Source organism: Lygodium microphyllum, chromosome 14 (assembly GCF_053477565.2).
Source record: "Lygodium microphyllum isolate KBCC chromosome 14, Lygodium_microphyllum_v1.1.10, whole genome shotgun sequence".
NCBI lineage: Eukaryota > Viridiplantae > Streptophyta > Polypodiopsida > Schizaeales > Lygodiaceae > Lygodium > Lygodium microphyllum.
Genome location: NC_141148.1, coordinates 144,958,936 through 144,978,879, shown reverse-complemented (window position 1 = coordinate 144,978,879; position 19,944 = coordinate 144,958,936).

The window sequence follows — 19,944 nt, the reverse complement described above, 5'->3', positions numbered from 1 at the left end:
GGATCAACGATCAATTGAAGGAGAGGAGCTCTAGGAAGTTGACCCAAGACGAGAACCACTCAAGAAGTTTGGAGAGAGCTTCAGCATCTGGCGAGCGATTAGGCACAAGCACCCAAGATAAGGGAAAGGCTGCAGACACCAACCAAGAATTGGCTGACATGAAAATGGAAATAGCCAAGATGTAGGAAATGCTAAGACGACCAACGTGACCACATATCCAATGCGTGTAGTATGGCGGGAACCACTTGCCGGCCGAGTGTCAAGACCCCAGGTCGCGGCCTTGTGCTAACTGTGGTAGGTTTGGTCACGATAGTGCGCATTGTAGATTGCCTAAAAGACTTCCGTGCTCACAACCATGCAATTAGCCATACCTAGCAAGCAGGCCGCAACAATTCTTCAAAAGGGGAGCGCCATTGGCCCTTCCCGCACCGAACGATGCTAAGTCGAATGTTCCTAGAATGGATATAAATCCTACTGGCATACCCAGACCACAGGGCTCCTATGTGACACATCTGCCAATGCGCTAATCCACTACGTGGAAGAGCCAAACGAGGAGGAGCCCTACCTATACCCTTACATCTCGCACGATGATGAGGGCAATGTAGTCCTTATGGACTATCGACTAGTACCGGTGATGGCAATAGGTAGGGGACGAGGTAGAGGCCTGGAGGGCAGACCCAAGAACCAATCATGTGTTGGAGTTGCGGCCACCTGGGACACATCTTTTCACATTGTCCCGAAAGAGAGCAACAAAATAGAGACAAGGGTGACCTAAGGTGTCCTGAGTGCAGAATCACTCATATCTTCGTTGACTATCCAAAGCAAAAGACACCCTCAAACTTGGCTAATGTGCCATCCATCCCATTGGGACTATTTGGTGTTGAGAATTTGGACGGTGACGCTACACCTATACCATTGCATGTCATGACCTGTGCACAAACGAAGCAGGCAGGCATGTCACTGCCGGGTCCTAGCAATCTTGACGCAACCTCAATAGGGAAGAAGAGCCATAGGCGAAGGAAGAAGAGACCCGAAGCTAAAATCACGCTAAAAACTGAGGGCGCCACAACACTACCTGCTGGAAAGAAAGTCACTGATGCTAAAGCAGAGACATCAGCCCCGAAGATGGCTGGAAAGGGAAGCGCTAAGGTAGGGGAGTACCTCGACCGAAGCGCTAAGTAGAGACCATTGAGAAGGTGAAAGAGTGGGTAAAGGAGGCTCAAGAACACTTGAAAGATGCAGAGCCCATCTTGGAGAACGAGATCGAGGATCTCTCTAGCATCAGCATGCCGCTCTCACCCCCTTCGTCGAAACCGAGGGATGCAGCGGTGCCACAAACATGCCACAAGCAGTACCGCTTAGGCAAGGCCTTAACTCTACAGGCCAGCAACCCAGCGAGGGGCACTGGCCAGGACGATCCAGAACAGGAGAAGGATGGGTAGCCAACGACCTCCTTACCACTCTAGTGACCACCCCCGTGACGGTAAACCTAGGAGATCTGCTTTGGCTACAATCGAGTCTATGGCAAGACTTGAGGTCAGTGGGTTGAAGGGTCACAAGAGCAAGTTGCTGCAGACCTACAAGAACATGACGCAGAGACGCAAATATCGAGCTTGACGTTACACTCTGTGCCCAAATCCTTGCACATTAATGCTTTTTGGGAAGGCACCGAGAGACACACAGTCTTGCGGGTCTCAGCGCTAGGTGACATAACAAGGAAGGGGATTGTAGACATAGGGGCGGGAGTCAGTGTAGTGAGTCATGTACCCTATTGGGTCGACCCTGGATGCATAATGCCAAAGTGATACAAGATTGGGGGAATGGTCTCATCTTCCTAGGCAATAAAACAGTGGCCGTGAGGGTAGAAATGGACTCTTGGAAAACTACACCAATTGATCTCGACGTTATCTCTGCGGTACTCAAGGGTGGTACCCAGATTAGGAAATCCTATGGGCCCCTAACCAAGTATATCCCATGTCCTGAAGATGAGCAAGACTGGATGCATGTCCTTGCTACCATCGACATGCCGTTCTCAAACGAGGAGTATGAACAGGCCCTTAAGATGATCGGTGAACCCAAGAGTACACTCTCAGTGCCAATCAACATGATGGCAGGAAACCTTCACAAAAGGCCCAACCATGTCACCTTTCAAGTGCCAACCAATTGGAGGGAGCTCCAGGGGGTTGTAGAGTATTTGATTGGCAAGCTAGCAGGCAATCCAGCAGCAAACTTCAAGCCACTCCAAGATCTCTTGAATGAACCAAGGTGGCGATGGGCTAGGGTGCATGGCCTAAACCTTAGGTACAATTGGGCCCTAATTCCTGGACAACCACATGAAACAGACCAAGACCTAAGAGACGACGAGCTGTAAGATGAAGATACTTCCAATGATGAATGCAAGGACCACCGCTACTTCAGTAACGAGGGTGAGGACGAGGTAGACACCATAGAATACAACATTGAAGGATGAGTGATAGAACATATATGGGCAGACTCCAGGCCGAAGAGAAAGAACACCTTTGGGATGGAGCAAGGGGTCATGTGCGTGGATTGTGACTGCACTTGGTTGGAATGTGTAAGAGCCATAGATCTGGAACAAGCAGGCCTAACCCAACCAGGTAACACTAGTGCTTAAAATAAAGTCGCCCTTCGAGTTGTGACCACCGGGGGAGACTACCTCACCTAGCGACGGCAGAGAATTCGATTCCGAGTCAGAAGTAAGCTCAAAAAGTGACCTGGAAATACCGAGGCATCCCAAGACTAGGCATACCAAGGGGGACCTGCTCGTCCACCTGAGGCGCAGACGCTTGAAAGAAGAAAGGGCAGACCAGTCTAAGGACGCAAGAGTGGATGGCCAACGAAAACCACATGACCTCCCCAAAAGGTTTACGAGATTCAAAAAGGGCAATAGGGTAGTGATCCTGCTGGGTGCTAAACGTCAAGGGCAAACAAGTTAACCCATTGAAGGGTCCGCCAAGGTCAAGGAGGTGAACCTAGCCCTAGATGGGGAGACACCCTGACCTATATTCATTGTCGATGATCTGAAGAATAAGGAGGAGACATGTCTCATTGCCCTCTTACGAGAGTATGTAGACGTATTCGCCTGGTCCTTAGAAGAACTCAAGGGGGTAGATCCAAGTTTAGTAACTCACAACATACCCATGATGCCAGATGCAATGCCAGCCAAGCAGCGACTGTACGCCATGAATCCCAAGCATGCTCATGCGGTCAAAGAAGAGATCGACAAGCTGATGAGAGTGGGATTCATCTACGAAATTGAGCACACGGATTGGGTATCACCTATAGTCATTGTAATGAAGAATAATGGTAAGATTAGGGTATGTGTCAATTACAAGAAGGTGAATGCTGCAACAAAGAGGGACAACTACCCATTGTTTTACACCGAGCACATGCTCGAGAGAGTGGCGGGCAAGGAGGCCTACAGTTTTCTAGACGACTTCTCTGGATACAATCAAGTGCAAGTGCATCCTGACGATAGGCATAAGACTGCATTCACTACTGAGTGGGGGGTCTTTTCCTACATAGTTATGCCCTTCGGGTTAACAAACGCTCCAGCCACCTTTCAATGCCTTATGTGCACTATATTTAAAGGCATGCTTAGGAAAGGGTTGGAGGTCTTCGTAGATGACTTGTGTGTTCACTCGACCTAGAGAGAATATTTAGATAGACTCCGAGTGGTCTTTGAAGGGTATTGCCTATATCGCCTCTCCTTGAACCCTTTAAAGTGCTAGTTCTAGGTAAAGCACGGATATATCCTAGGGCATGTGGTGTCGAAGAACAGCATTGCCACGAACTTTTCAAAAGTCAAGGTCATTATTGATCTTCCACCCCCGACCAACTATAAGGGAGTGCAATGCTTCTTAGGTCATACGAGATATTATCAACGGTTTGTACTGAATTATATATTGATTGCTAGACCTTTGTACAAGCTATTGATTGTATTCGAATGGACTGAAGAGTGCCAACACGCATATGAGGAGCTAAAAAAATCCTTAACCACATCACCGATTCTTTGAGCCCTGGATTGGACCATTACCTTCCATGTGCATATTGATGCTTCTAAATTCGTTCTAGGGACAATGTTGTGCCAATTGAGGTGAACACAATCTCGACTATCCAATGAGGTTTGCTAGCAAACAACTCATCGAGACTAAGATGAATTATTCAACAACAAAAAGAGAAGGTCTGGCCATGGTGTTTGCCGTGAAGAAATTTTGACATTATTTGTTGGCCACTCCTTTCACCTTCTTTGTGGATCATCAAGCCCTGCTATATTTAGTAAACAAACCTTGTGCCACAAGCCGCATAGCCCGATGGCTCCTTCCACTTCTAGAATTCGACTTTTTTGTGGTTGTACAAAAAGGGAAACAACACTACATTGCCGACCAGATGTAGCGTATCCCCACGGAGAGGCCGTTGGACAAGGCGTCGTAGATGATTTGCCAAACGTGCACTTGTTTATCCTGTCGAGTGTGAGAGAGTTATTTCGAGTAGACTTGATGCCATATTGGGTAGACGGCATAGTCCAAGTGCTTGAGAATGGACTACCTGAACGACCAATGGAGAAAGCCCGACTTAGATGGCTCATCCTTAAGATCCAACCCTAGCAGTTGATAGTAGGTCAGCTGTATAGGCTAGGGCAAGACGGCTTGTTGCGCAGATGTGTATACGAATACGAGATGCAAGACGTGCTCTCAGAAGCACACATTGGAATCGCAAGACGAAACTTTAGCAGAGAGACAATAGCCCACAAGGTGTTGCAATCTCAACTGTGGTGGCCCGCACTTTTCCATGATGCGGTGTTGTTTGTTAAGCACTGTGACGAGTGTCAACGGACAAAGGTCCCAATTCGCAAGGATCAGATGGAGCTAACCCCAGTGATTGCATGACAACCCTTCAAGAAGTGGGGAGTTGACTTCATAAGACCCATTAGTCCTGCGACACAATACTCTCAAGCCAAGTATATCATTGTAGCCACTGACTATCTAATGAAATGGGTAGAAGCACGGGCTACATGAAAGAATGACATGAGAACAATTGCCAAGTTTCTATGGGAGCAGGTCATCTCACGATTCGGCTACCCCATCGAATTGGTTAGCAACCAAGGCACATGCTTCATTAATGAAGTGATTGCACATCTTCTAGCCACCTTTCTGATTATCCATTGAAAATCCTTGCCATACTACCCTCAGGTGAATGGCCATGCAAAATCCACCAATAAAATTATGGTTAACGTCCTGACCAAGGTGGTCTCTACGTTGCGCAGCAACTGGGATAACAAGCTGATGGCAGCCTTGTGGGCTTACCGCACATCCTACAAAATGGCCATAGGCCAAACACCTTTTAGGTTGACCTACAAAACGGAAGCAATTCTACCTGTAGAGTTCTTCGTTCCTAGCCTGAGAATCGCACTTCATGAAAGATGGGAAGGAAAGGAAGCATAGACGCAATGTCTAATTGAACTCAAACGCCTCTTAGAAACACACCTCCTAGCTACCCATGCGCTCATATGCGAGAAAGCACGACGCAAAAGCTGGTTTGACAAGCATGTCAAGCATCGTGACTTCGAACAGGGTGACTTAGTACTCGTGTACTCCGTTAAGGGCCATAAGTAGAAAATGAATTTTAGAGGTCTAGGGCCCTTCAAGGTTTGTGTCATCAGCAGAACCAGTAATGTCGAACTCAAGACTTTGGAAGGCGAGGGTGTAGGCTTCTTTAATGGTAGTCGCATCAAGAAGTATTATCCCCCCATACACCCCTTGCACGAGCCACCTATGTTAGAACCACCAGTCAAAGTACGGGTAGCCACAATCACGGAGATTGACGAGGGAAATTAGGAAATCGTAGAACATGCCTACCTCCGCATCACAATCACTGCCAAGCAAACCTGCACTGTCAGTGCTTTAGTTGATGATGGAGTAGACTTCAATGTCTTAACCCATGATCATTGGACCCATATTGGCAAACCACAATTAAAGCCCACTACCGCCAAACTGAGCCCGTATAGGGGGCCCTCATATGCACTCCTAGGGAAATGCAGGGTCGTTATTTCTATCGAGTCTACGAGCATACCACTTGCCGAATATGGAAAATGCAGGCATAGAATCTCTGCTGGGTCGAATCTTTAAAAAGCAAGCTCACTGCAATGTTGATTATGAGTCGCAATGTATCCACTTAGCCATTGGAAATGTCCGCATAGTGGCAGCCTTCAGCAAGGGCCACGTGACCCCCCACCAAACCCGCAACGCCACTGGTAAACACATAGCCAACCAAGTCCAAGGAGGAGTGTTGCGATTTGTCGTACCCTTCCAAGGCACTATCCCAACAACCGACTGAAACCATGGTTGATGCCCATGAACATCACTTAAGGTGGGTGCCTAAACATGGACCCTACTACCCAAATGCAATTGGTCATGCCTTCGCAAGGCTCATAACATAGCCCCAAAACCTAGAAGGCCAAAACAAAGCTACACACAACGACGGGTAGTCAAGCCGTGCTAGGTTCCTAAGACCCTATTGCAAGCACAAGTTTATTATGAGGGTAATGCTCGGATATGGATCCCTAAGTCTAAAGCAGCCCAGAGTACCAATCAAGTGCCACCCCCACAAGTAACCATACCCCACTGTGCAACTGGTCAAGGCCTAATGCTGCAAAGGACTTGAGTCACCAAGCACATTGACTTGCAACGAATTATGCATACGCAGACTGACCAAATCTACCAGCCCAAACTTCAGCCTACTGTTCCCAAACCAATCTCACGTGACAAGCAAAATGCAGGAGGCCACACCCCCAAGTAGGGATGTCCCAATCACAGTCCATTCATCTGAGCCCGCTGGGCAAGCAACCCAACTGCAATCTCAGGAACAACCGAGCCTACAACTATTTGCTACCCAACTCTCTAGTTCGGTCAGACCTCAACCACCCGTAGGCCTTAGACCCTCCTATGAGTGGAAATCATTCTTGTCATTGGCCGCAGATCTAGCCAAGGACACGAAGGATGATGTCATTGCTTGCCTCAGATGCTTAGATGCCACATTCATGTCGCTGGCTATGAGTTATGACCGCTTGGACTTGAACCTCTTGCAAGAGCCCTTTGCAATAGAAATTCGTACAATGTCTTGTTCATGGGACATACTGGAATTTGCATTCATCAAAGCACCCCACTCAGCTGTAGAGTTGCTCCGCACTGAGATATCTATAGAGCAATCCATCAAACAGTGGCTCGTCACATCATACGATAAGCGAGCCTCTTTTGCCATCACTGATCGAGAATGAGAGGAGTTAAAAAGGCTTGTTGAGACCGAATCCCCATTCCTACGGAGTTGGTATGCCCTTCGATTGCAATGGGAACTCAAGGGATGCCAAATAATGACCAATGATGAGCAGCACCGAGCCATCAAGACATCGAAATATGACCCAACTTATGTCACTCCCACCTTGTATAGGGTATTGACCACTATTCGTGACCGACCCCTAGAAAAGCACATCAAAGGACACCATTACCTTGACCGCCTCTTGATAGAGGAAGAGTTACATATTGCTAGTCGCATTGATTCCGATGACGTCCTGACAAATGTCCTTACTTACATTACACACGTAGGTACCCGACACTTCAATCTAGACCGCGATGCTCAGCTAGAGTATAATCCAGACTTCTACGCTTGGCTCATGTCAAGGCAAACACTCGACCGTAAGCTAACAGCCTAGGGCCTACTAGCTTTCAATCCCAGGAAGGATTCTCCCCAGATCCGGAAGGGAAGGGGGGTAAGGTAAGGTAAGGTAAGGAAGGGAACCAATCAAAATCAAGCAGACACATAAACACATGAGGAAAAGCCACACCACGGTGAAAACCTCAGTCAACATTTAAACACAGGAAGAAAAGGAACGTATTAGTTTGTGGGTGAGGAAAAATGTCATGAAAAAGTTGAATTAAAGTGCGGAAAAGTCTGAAAGGAAAGTTTATGTTGGAGCTTAAATGTTTTCATTCAACGAACACAAAGCCTTTCTTTTCAACAAGTAACTCTTTTGCAAGCACTAATGGGAATAATGATTTATGATAGGAACGAAAGATGTCGCAGCAAGATTGCGCTCACTGACTCCCTTTCACGGAGGAAGAGAGAGAGTAGTATGGCATCAGCCTGGAAAATCGAGCTTATAGTCAGCTGAAATTCAGCAGCATTCACAATCTTGAGAAGGTGGTGGCCAAGGAGCAGGCTGCAAGAAGAACAGTGGAACAGTGTAACCTCCACAAGTACCTAGAGAAGTTTGCACAGGAACCTGACCACACGAAGTGTGTAGAATTTTTGAGAACGTACAACCCCGACCAAGAATGTGGAACGATGACAGTGGGAAGGGGGGACAATGCCTGACAAGTGCAGGTACCACTAAACCCGGCCTTGGTGGAGAAGGCACTGGACCTGGAACCTAAGGTGGAGAAAAAACGTAAGAGGGACGTGTATGCTCTGTTGAAGATGAAGAGGAAATAAGTTTTAACAAACGACAACATCAGTATACAGGATATCCTCGATGCTGAGATCCGCATGCAAGCAAAGTTGGTGCACTCCCTTTTCTCTAGCCAACGCTATAATTCCCTCATGCACCGGATCAGTGTACCTGTGCTGGAGAATGTGGCAACCCATGTTGAGATGGCAAGCTCAACACATGTGGACATGGATGATGGACCGCCTGGTTAGATGGGTCCACACGTCTACACTTAGCACGTCGGTGGTCATTATGACTCTCACATGGCCACTGACTCATTACTTATTATATTCAGGTTGTTACACCTATTTACAGCTGGCATAGTTATAGCGCCATTCGACTAGTGTAGTCGGTTATGCATTGTTTGACTTAGTAGGCCACTTTCCTTTTATGTTGTATCTTATCTATACTTTGTGTACATTGTAAAAAAGTGTGGAAGAAGAAGAAGAAATCAGCAAGAAAACGTTTTGGCCTCCATCTCTCTTCTTGTCTCTTGAGTGAGCTTCTCCTTGTGCATTCTGTGTGTGTTCGGCGCAGCATCTTGAGCAATCCCCTCCACCACGCGATTCTTGACATGGTATCAGAGCCGCGCCATTAAGAGAGGCTGATTTCGAAGGTTGAAGCAAAGGAGAAGAAGCAAGGTTCGAGCAAGCAAGCTACGGGTAAGAATCTCTCCCATTCTTCCACTCCTTCTCTTGGATAGTGCCTGTGGAGGCACCGGAAGCAGGGCAGAGCAAAAATCTCAGATTGCAGTGAGATTTGGTGTGCGCGAAGAGCGCTGTATATTCTGCAGATAAGCCCTTTAGGGCTTTCACGCAGTGATTTTGGCCATTTGAGGCCGTTTCAGGGCCCGTTTTAGAGCCGCAAGGTTGCGGACAGCAGTTTCAGGGTACACTGTGACTTCAGCTGTATCGACCGACAGTGAGTGCGCAGGTTACAGATTTCAGATCTGTAAGATTAAAGGTGTTTACCAGTGAGTAAACACGAGGTTTATCTGCAAACAGGTTGCAGATTGCATGTATTGTTGAGCAGACAGTGAAAAAGGCTGTCTAGTGTATTGCTGTGCACTACAGGTCGAGGATTGCAGAAGATTTGCTTGCTGTTTGGTATTATTCTTGTGATAATGGCAGAGAACAGTGGAAGCCCCATCATTGAGAAGCTTGACAAGAACAACTACCCTTCATGGAAGTTCCGTGTCACGAACTTTCTTATTGGAAAAGGCCTCTACGAGTTCGTTTCAGGTGAAGAAAAGGAGCCGGAGGTGAGTGATCCTCCAACTGCAGAAGAGATAAAGGCACGAAAGGAATGGAATGCAAAAGACAAGAAGGTCATGTATTGGTTGTCTGCAGTAATTGACAATAATATGTTGGGACACATTAGAAATGCAGAGAATGCATATGCAGCTTGGACCATACTTGAAAGTATGTTTTCTGTAAATACAAAGGCACGAAAGATTCAACTCAAGCAAGAGTTGAATACATTGAAGAAAGGGAAGATGTCTATAAATGAGTATGCACTGAAGGTAAGAAGCATTGCAGATGCATTGGGAGCGATTGATGCAATGCCTGATGATGATGATTTGGTGTCGTCTACCTTGGGTGGACTTAACAATGAAAAGGCTTGGAAGTCTTTTGTAACTTCCGTATATGTCAGAAAGCCATTTCCAGATTTCGATGAGTTGGTCTCCCTTATGATCACTGAAGAGATCAACATGCAGAGTGAGACACCTGAAAGAAGTGGTGAACAGGTCCAAGCTTTCTACTCCAGTTCAGGAAGGGGACGTGGCAGGTTCTCTTCAAGAGGCCGTGGTACAGGACGTGGTAGTGACAACCAGCAAAACAGATTGAATCAGCAATTTGGCGATATGCAGGTTTCAGGAGGTCGTGGTAACTTTAGAGGCAGGGGGAGCTTTAGAGGAAGAGGTGGATGGCAGAACAGAGGTTCTAACAACTCTGGTATTGTGTGCCACTACTGTGGCAAAACAGGTCATATTGCAGCCCAATGTTATGCTAAGAGAGATGATATCCGCAGTGGTAAGTTGCAGCAAGGAAACTATGCATCGTCTTCACGACAGAATGAAGACAAAAATGAACGATTGTTCGTTATGCAGCATATGCTGAATGCTGTTACAGGAAAGGGAACGCATGAAGATGTTTGGTATGTTGATTCAGGTGCATCCAATCATATGACCAGCCATGCAGAATGGTTTGGAGAGATGCAGGATTTGCAGAATGCAGGTTATGTGCAGACGGGTGATGACTCATGCCACCCAATTTCACACATTGGAAAAGTTCCCTTGTCCTTGCATGATGGTAAGACAAAGAGTCTTTCAGATGTATTACATGTGCCATCTATTACAAAGAATTTGGTGTCAGTCGGTCAAATGGTAGAGCAAGGGCTGCAAGTCAGATTTAATGCAAAGGGCTGCTTTGTAGAAGACTTCAATGACAAGTGCAGGTTGGTAGCAAAGGGAAGTAGAGTTGGACGTATGTTCACTCTAGATGCTGGAATTCCTACTATGAATGCTGCTATGTATGCCAAAGGAAAAGGTGTTGTTGCAGACATTGAAATTTGGCACAAACGCATTGGACATGCAAATGTACAAAGGCTGAAATTAATGCAGTCCAAAGGGTTGGTTACAGGTTTGCCTACATTTAAAGTTGCAGAATTTCAGAAGGTATGTGAAGCATGTCAGTTTGGTAAGCAGGCAAGACAACCCTTTTCACATGACAGAGATGTAAGCAGAAATATCCTTGATGTTGTGCATACAGACATTTGGGGACCTACACAAAATGTATCTCTTGGAGGTAGTTCATACTTCGTCACATTCATTGATGATTGTTCTAGAAAGCTGTGGGTATATTTTATGAAGGAAAAGAGTGAAGCTTTTGAGCACTTTAGAACTTTCAAGGCTGCAGTTGAAAGAGAAACAGGCTTGAAAGTAAAGTGCCTGAGGTCAGATGGAGGGGGAGAGTACCTCTCAAATGAGTTCAGTGATTTTCTGAGGTCTCATGGGATAAAGAGACAGTTCACATGCAGGTATACCCCACAGCAAAATGGGGTTGCAGAAAGGAAAAACAGGCATATTGCAGAAGTTGCACGCGCCTTGATGGCTGAAAAGAATATGCCTAAGCATTTTTGGTCTGAGGCTGTTCATACTGCTGTTTATATTATGAACAGAACTCCCACGGCTGCAATTCATGGTATGACCCCCGAAGAATGTTTTACAGGTAAGAAGCCTGATGTTTCACACTTGAAAGTATTTGGCTGCATTGCGTATGTTCATGTGCCAGATGAGTTGCGGAAGAAACTGGATCCAAAGGCTGAAAAGTGTATCTTTATTGGATACTCTTTAGAGCAAAAAGGGTATCGCTGTTACAACCCTGTCACATGTAAGTTCAGAGTGAGCAGGGATGTCATCTTTGATGAAATGAGCAGTTGGTATGCATCTAGTGGTGATGCATTGGATGTTGATGATGATCATGACACTCATGTGCAGGCTGAAAGGCAAGAATCACGGACTCTTAGTGGACCAGAGACATCATCTGGTAGTCCTTGGTCTGGGAGACTAAGGAGTACCTCTACATCTTCGAGTGCATCTAGTAGCACTACAGGTAAAGACAAAGGAAAGAATAAAGTGTCAGAAGGCATTGATGCAGTTCTTGATGGAGACTCCAGTGGCTCAGAGAGCTTGGATGATGAGCTTGGCATTCCTTCAGTGAGGACTCCAGGTGTGCAGAGAGCACGTGTTAATGCAAAGACTCCATTGAGTGATCCAGTGGTACGCAGGTCTAGCAGGGTGAGATACCCTGTTAAAAGATTTGGTTTTGAGGGTTATGCAGCTCACCATTATGCTTATATGGTGAAACTAGTTGAGGATGTTGAGCCCACATGTTTTGAGGAGGCTGTTGGTCATGCTCATTGGGATGCAGCAATGGATGAGGAGATGGCTGCATTAGAGGCCAATAAGACTTGGGATCTAGTATCATTGCCAAAGGGAAAGAAAGCTATTGGATGTAAGTGGGTTTATAAGATTAAGCACAATGCAGATGGTTCTATTAGCAGGTACAAAGCTAGGCTGGTTGCAAAAGGCTATGCCCAAACATATGGCATAGATTATGATGAAACCTTCAGTCCAGTTGCTAGGATGGCAACTGTCAGATGTGTGATTGCTTTGGCAGCAGCCAAAGGTTGGAGGTTGCAGCAAATGGATGTAAAGAATGCCTTCTTGCATGGTGATTTGCAGGAAGAAGTGTATATGGATCAGCCAGCAGGTTATGAAGATTTAGAGCATCCCACGTATGTGTGCAGGTTGAAGAAGGCACTCTATGGGCTCAAGCAAGCACCTAGAGCATGGTCTGATAAGATTAGAGAGTATCTTATCAATATTGGCTTTTATGTTTCTGATGTTGATCACTCACTTTATGTGAGAAAGGGAGATGCAGGTTTGGTCATCATAGTCATCTATGTGGATGACTTGATTATTACAGGTGATAGTAATAGTGGGATTGCTGAAGTCAAGGGCTATTTGAAAATGAAGTTTGAGATGAAGGATTTAGGTGAGCTAAGGTACTTCCTTGGCATTGAGGTGATCAGATGTGATGATGGTATATGGCTGTCCCAAAGACAGTATGGCTTGGATATGTTGTCCAAGTATGGTATGACTGCATGCAAACCACTTTCAGTCCCGTTGGAGCAGAATGTAAAGCTGAGTGCTGATGTTGGGGATGAGATAGAAGACCCTACTATGTTCAGGAGGATAGTGGGGAGTTTGATCTACATGACCATTACAAGGCCAGACTTGAGCTATGCTGTTGGTCTTGTGAGTCAGTTTATGCAAGTACCTAGAAAGCCACATTTGGATGCAGTGAGACGCATATTGAGATATGTGAAGTCCACATTACATTATGGGATTTTCTATGAGGCAGGTACAGACGTACAGGTGTTTGGATACACAGATGCAGATTGGGCTGGTAGTATGTCTGATAGACGATCTACCAGCGGATACATGTTCTCTCTTGGTAGTGCAGCAGTTGCTTGGAGCAGCAAAAAGCAATCTACAGTTGCTTTGTCGAGTACAGAGGCTGAGTATAGAGGTGCTGCTGTTGCAGCATGTGAGGTAGTATGGCTGCAAAAGTTACTGGCTGATTTGGATGTGCAGGTGGAAGGTCCAGTTGTCATTTATTGTGACAACATGAGCAGTATACAGTTGGCTAGGAACCCTGTGTTCCATGCCAGGACAAAACATATTGAGGTACACTACCACTTTGTGAGAGAGAAGGTACTAGCAGGTGAGATTGACTTGGTGTATGTCAGCACACAGGATCAGATAGCTGATATCTTCACGAAGGCATTGGGTACAGAGAAGCTTCAAAAGTTTCGAAGCTTACTTGGAGTTGCAGAGATGCAGTTGAGCTTGAGGGGGAGTGTTGAGATGGCAAGCTCAACACATGTGGACATGGATGATGGACCGCCTGGTTAGATGGGTCCACACGTCTACACTTAGCACGTCGGTGGTCATTATGACTCTCACATGGCCACTGACTCATTACTTATTATATTCAGGTTGTTACACCTATTTACAGCTGGCATAGTTATAGCGCCATTCGACTAGTGTAGTCGGTTATGCATTGTTTGACTTAGTAGGCCACTTTCCTTTTATGTTGTATCTTATCTATACTTTGTGTACATTGTAAAAAAGTGTGGAAGAAGAAGAAGAAATCAGCAAGAAAACGTTTTGGCCTCCATCTCTCTTCTTGTCTCTTGAGTGAGCTTCTCCTTGTGCATTCTGTGTGTGTTCGGCGCAGCATCTTGAGCAATCCCCTCCACCACGCGATTCTTGACAACCCACACCTTGGATGAGGTGGATTGGAATGGCTACGTGTGCAAGACAATAGACCAAGCAGCCAAAGCACTAGCCTTGGACAACAGATAGGCAGGCGGAGAATCCCAAGCATCTAAGAATACGGAGAGGAAGAAACATTCCTCAAAAGCCTCCTTCATTGGGTATGGAAGCATACTGACGGTCATCATCCAGGAGGCTGTGAAAGAAGCCCAACAAGGAAATGAAGGAGCAGATGAGACCCCAGACAGGTCGTTGACCCATCAAAAGGACAAGCAATCAAGTGACAGGACAGAAACCGAGATAGAGAAGGAGTGGGAGGCTCAACCCAGACGAAGAAAAACAAAGAAGTCCAGTAGGAAGGCAACTCAGAAGAAGAAACAGAAGGCGGGTAGGAAAAAGGAAAAAGAAGATCTCGAAAGAGGCAAAAAGAAATCCCTAAGAGAGGTGGCGGAGTGGAAAAAGAAGGAGAAGGAAGAAGCTAAAAAGTTGGCAGAGGAAGCAAGGAAAATAGAATAAGAGAGAGAAAGAAGAGCTATGGAAGAGGAGGCAGAGTTGAGAAGATAGGAGGAGGAAGACATGGCCGAAGCAACTTGCCGGTCCATAGAACAACAGAGCCAGCTCGATGGCCTAGGGGCTTTAAGTCCACCTAGGGAAGATAGACCCGGCTCAAGCGCTCAAGTACTGAAAGCCATGCCGTCCATGGTCATCGAAGGCAAGGGTAAGGTCCCCCATCCATCCCATCCCGCCCCTCTTGGTGCCCGCCAGCGAAGCAACACCACTGTCACCCCAAGCATCCCGACCACCAGCACCGATGTGAACAATTTTGTGGCATAGATGCAATACTTTATCAATAAGGAACTAACACAACGAAAGAGCGGGGAGACCACAGCCACCGGGCAAAAAAGGCCAACTACAAATGCCGAGTCTAGGCAAGAGCCAAAACGCCAAAAATGGAAGCCTCGACCACCCCAATCCCCACCACTATGACGCCACCCGCAACCCATGACAAGTACGTTGATGAATTGCTCTCTTAGTTAGAGAGAGCAAGGGAGGAAAGGAGGATAGCGGTGGCCGAGTTGGAAGCGGAAAGGGAAGTGGTAATGGCCTTCCAGCTCGAAAAGACAAGGCAAATGGCTATGCAACAAAAGGAAATTCTCGACCTAAAATGGGAACTAAAAACCAAAGAAAAGGAGCAAAGTTGGCGGCGATAGCTCATAGATGAAAATCAAGAGCAGGAGAAGATGCAAGGATAGTATAAGCTTCTGATCATGCAACACGAGGATCTAGCATAAAAAATAGGTCGGATCGAACGGGGCATGAAAGAGTTTACTACAAGGGAGGAAGGAAGGAAGTGAGAAGAGGAGCAACACCACACCGAGAAATGGAAACTATGACCGTAAGGCTAAACCTCAAAGAGAGGAGTAGGAGAGAATGAGCAGGGAATTGGAAGACCAGGAGTAGAGGCTCATGGCCTTGGTGCAAAGACAGGCCCTAGAAAGCATGGAGGAAATGAAAAAGAGAGCCGAAGAGTGGGCAAGCCAAAATGAGCAAAGAGTGAAGACCTTGGCGCGTCGCCTAGCTCTTGTGGAAAAAGAGAAAGTTCTAGCAGAAGGCAGAGAAGAGGCAGCCCAAGTGGCCTTCAATACTCAACAACGAATCTTCCTAAACACCCTGATGGATGCCACTCATGCCGAGGAAGGGGAGTCCTTGGAGGCGGTAAAAAAGAAGTTGAGCATAGCGCGTAGAGCTCTGCGAGTAGGGCTACACATGCCCTCCCAACCCATTGCAGTTGGAGGAACAATGTAGGTACCTGCTATCTGTTGGCCTAACCCCCCAGGAGATTGATGCTCCCGGGCTCATAAAAGAGGTACAATAGCAAGAGCACCCACGGAGTGGGCTAAACTGCAAATCAACCCCCTTCACCCCATCTTGAAGGGCAGGGGCAGCCAGCAAACGCATCCATGGAAAGGAAAACCACCCCGAGGGAGAAGAGGAGGAAATTGGTGGAAGAAGCCTGACAAAGATTGAGGGCTAACCCTATGGCCCAGTCATCTGTATCCCTCTCGCCATGCCCAAATGACATGCCGGCCAGTTTTCATGCGAAGCTCATAATCTAGGAGAGACAAGAAAAGGAAAAGCAGTCCTTCAACTTCAGCTTCCTCATCGCCAATGCCCTATGCAGAGTCCTTTTCCCTAAAATAGTGGACGAGGCGATCAATGTCGAAAACTGGCTAAGCCAATAGTGGCTAAAGGAAAGAGAGAAGAATCCCACCCTCAGGGGCACCGAGAATGCGGAATATTGGTAGAATAAAGTTTTTGAAGTGCCTCGATCCGTGCCCGAATACGAGTGCCAACCACTGTGGCGGAGGCGCATCTGCGACGACAACGTATTTGCATGGATGGCCTTCTGTAACACTCTCCCTTCGGAGAGGAACAACCCTACCTACATGGCGTACCCTCATAGAATAGGAGTAGACTTCGATGCAAACACCCATACGACTTCCACGTCATATATAACCCCTATACCACCACCTTAGCCCAGGCCCTCACCTTCACCTCCGACAGATTAGATGCCACCATGATACGCTTTATTATTGATTTCTCCTCCTGCCCGGATTCCGCCTTTATTACCACTTGCAACTATCTTAGGCTCCTAAAAATCTGACTTTGGCATGACCCCACCCCAGCCGCGAACGTGGCCTTCCCCCACTCTTTTTTTATCATAACGCAATTGATAGCTGCGCGATAACCCACCTGATGATGCGAGATAGCCTCCTCCCTTCTTTCCGCCTCGTTGTTCTTGAAGATATGAGCGACAGCTAGTTCACTCACTGCAGCCATCCGTTCCTCTCCACCACTCCTCTCCAGGTCCGCTTGAACCTTAAGAATTTCATGCAGAGATGGAGATTTTTGAGCCATTCCATTAAATCTCCTTCACCACCCCATCCTAAGGACAAGGACTAATAATTCCCTACTACTGAACCCCACAAAAAAAAAAAGAGAATAAGAAAGAAAGAAAGAAAGAAAAACGTACTCGCATGCAAGTCGCGGCACATGGCTCACAATCCCTACACCTAGGGGTCCTTAAGTTAGGCATGTCCGGTGACCTCGATTGGCTGGCCCCATTCCTAACCCCCTAGCCCTTTTTGCCTCCCCACTTCACGCTTAGGGCACCCCAAGGACAGGACACACCTAAGGAGCTAATACGAGCCTCGGGTTAGACCTGTCACCCAAAGCTACACACACCGCACCTCCCCTTACACAAACATGGTTCTCAAGTGTGGAACATCACCCAGGATTATCTAGGGTTAGACCAACTCCCTATTCCACCAACACAAGCACCAAACACTGCACGGCGAGGTAGACACCTCCATTAGGTCGAGCACCTTCTCTTTCTAGGTACAACAGGATGATGTGACCCATCAACTTCGGAAGCTCCCATCATCCACTCTACGCCCCTTAATTCTCCACCCCAATTGTTCTCGAAGCTTCCCAATCGCACAAGTCCCCTAGCCCTGGCCCAGAATCCACCCTTCCACAAAAGAGACCTCCCAATGCCATGGGACTGGTACCCGCCTTGAAAGGGGGTAATATTAACCTCAATTCAAGATGACGAAAAAATGAAGCAAAAAGCAGAAAAAGAACAGAAAAAGAGCAAGGGTGCAAAGGTGGCCCTTAAAAGACTAAGCGGAGGTGAAAGCATAATTTTAAAGAAAAGGCACCTCAAAAAACTCTAAAAACTCTTGTAAAAGAGCGCCAAGCTTTATTTTAAGAGTGCCGGACTCTCACCCATGTAATTTGTAAAGGTACATGATGGGTGGTAGAAAGGAAGCTAAGAAGATAGGAGGACAATGGGAAAAAGGGCCCAGGCCACGGTCGGCCATGTAAAAAGAATGGGCGCCCATGGAATTTTAGGGCTTGTATATATAAAGTTCAAAAAGTGAATGGAAGGTCATTCTTTGGTGTGTGGCTAACAAGAGACCTCTCTTCTTCCTTTCTTCCCTTCTCTTTGCTTGTACGTGTGCTCCCACACAACCGCTTTAATACATGCCTTATGAAGTGGGCTTTTTTTTGCTTTGATAGGAATAAATTTATAAATACATGCCTTATGAAGTGCTCACACAAGGCGTGGGGAGAGATTGTACCCAATTTGTCTTTTTGCCTCATGTCGTGCAAATCTTCCTTCTTGCTTTTTGAGCTTAAGTAGAGTTCTTTGTTCTTGGGGACCTTCCGACACTCGCTATGTACGCATCCAATATCCGATTTGTGCACCAAAAATAGAGCCCTACTTTGCAAACGTATTGGCTTAAACAGTTGATGGATCTCCCATTGTCTACTCACTTTAGCTAGTTTCATTCTATCATGAAGAATCTGGTTCAACAGGGTATTGAGTGGGATAATCTGCATCCTTTGTTTTTGCTTGGGACTTTACCTAAGTCTTGGGATGTATTTCGCACTGTGGTTTGTACCAACAAACTCAACATGGTATTGAGTTTTAGGATAATCTGCATCCTTTGTTTCTGCTTGGCACTATACCTAAGTCTTGGGATGTATTTCACACTGTGATTTGTACCAACAAACTTGATGGGTTGAAATTGAAAGATGTAGAGAGTGCTCTTTTGATTGAAGAAATTAGCAAGAAAAATAATGATACTTCTCGCAGTTCACATGCTTTATCCATTAGAGGTGGCAGAAGTGGCAAGAAGGATAATGATCATCATGGGAAGGACTCTCAGAAGTTCCGGTCTAAGTCATGTGGACACAATAAGTCCCGTGGATGTGAGTCTGATCTTACATGCCACTATTATGGGAAAGTAGAACGCATACGGCCACAATGCCATAAAATGTGTGATGACAAGCACAAATAAAAGGGAAAATAGAAAGTGCAAGAGAAATCCAATGATCACAGTATTATACCTGCAAAGTCTAGCATAAAGATTCAGGAGATAAATATCATGCAGCCTAAGGAGTACGATGGTGACTACATATTAGTATCCTCTTTATGCGATGCCTCTTAGTTGATTGAGGCTCAGTCTATGCATGCACAATGTTGGCTCTTAGATTCGGGTGCATCCTTTCATGTGACCCCCTAAGGTGAGTGGTCTCATACCTATTGCATTGTATCTGGTTTTGTGCACTTAGGTGATAATCAGTCTCTTGCTATTGTTGGCATTGGTGGAGGTGAGTACGTCTCACGTGCCTTTGAGCAGTTTTGTGATGAGCGGGATATTAAGCATTAGTTGGCTGCCCCTTACACCCCTCCCTAGAATGGTGTGGCCGAGCGCATGAATAGGACTATCCAAGAGAGGGTCCACAATATACTTATCCAGGCAGGCTTACCACAACATTTTTGGGCTAAGGCAGTCTCTAACTGCCATGCATCTCATTAACAAGTCACCTTGCAATGGTATTGACTTCCAGGTTGTAGAGGAGGTATGGATGGGAAAGCCTCCCTCATATGCTCATTTGCATGTCTTTGGAAGTGAGGCCTTCTTCCATGTGCTCAAGGACCAATGCAATAAGCTAGATTCGAGAAGTGTGAAATGCATTTTCCTTAGCTATGGAGATGCAAGTGAGATGGGTTACCGTCCTTGGG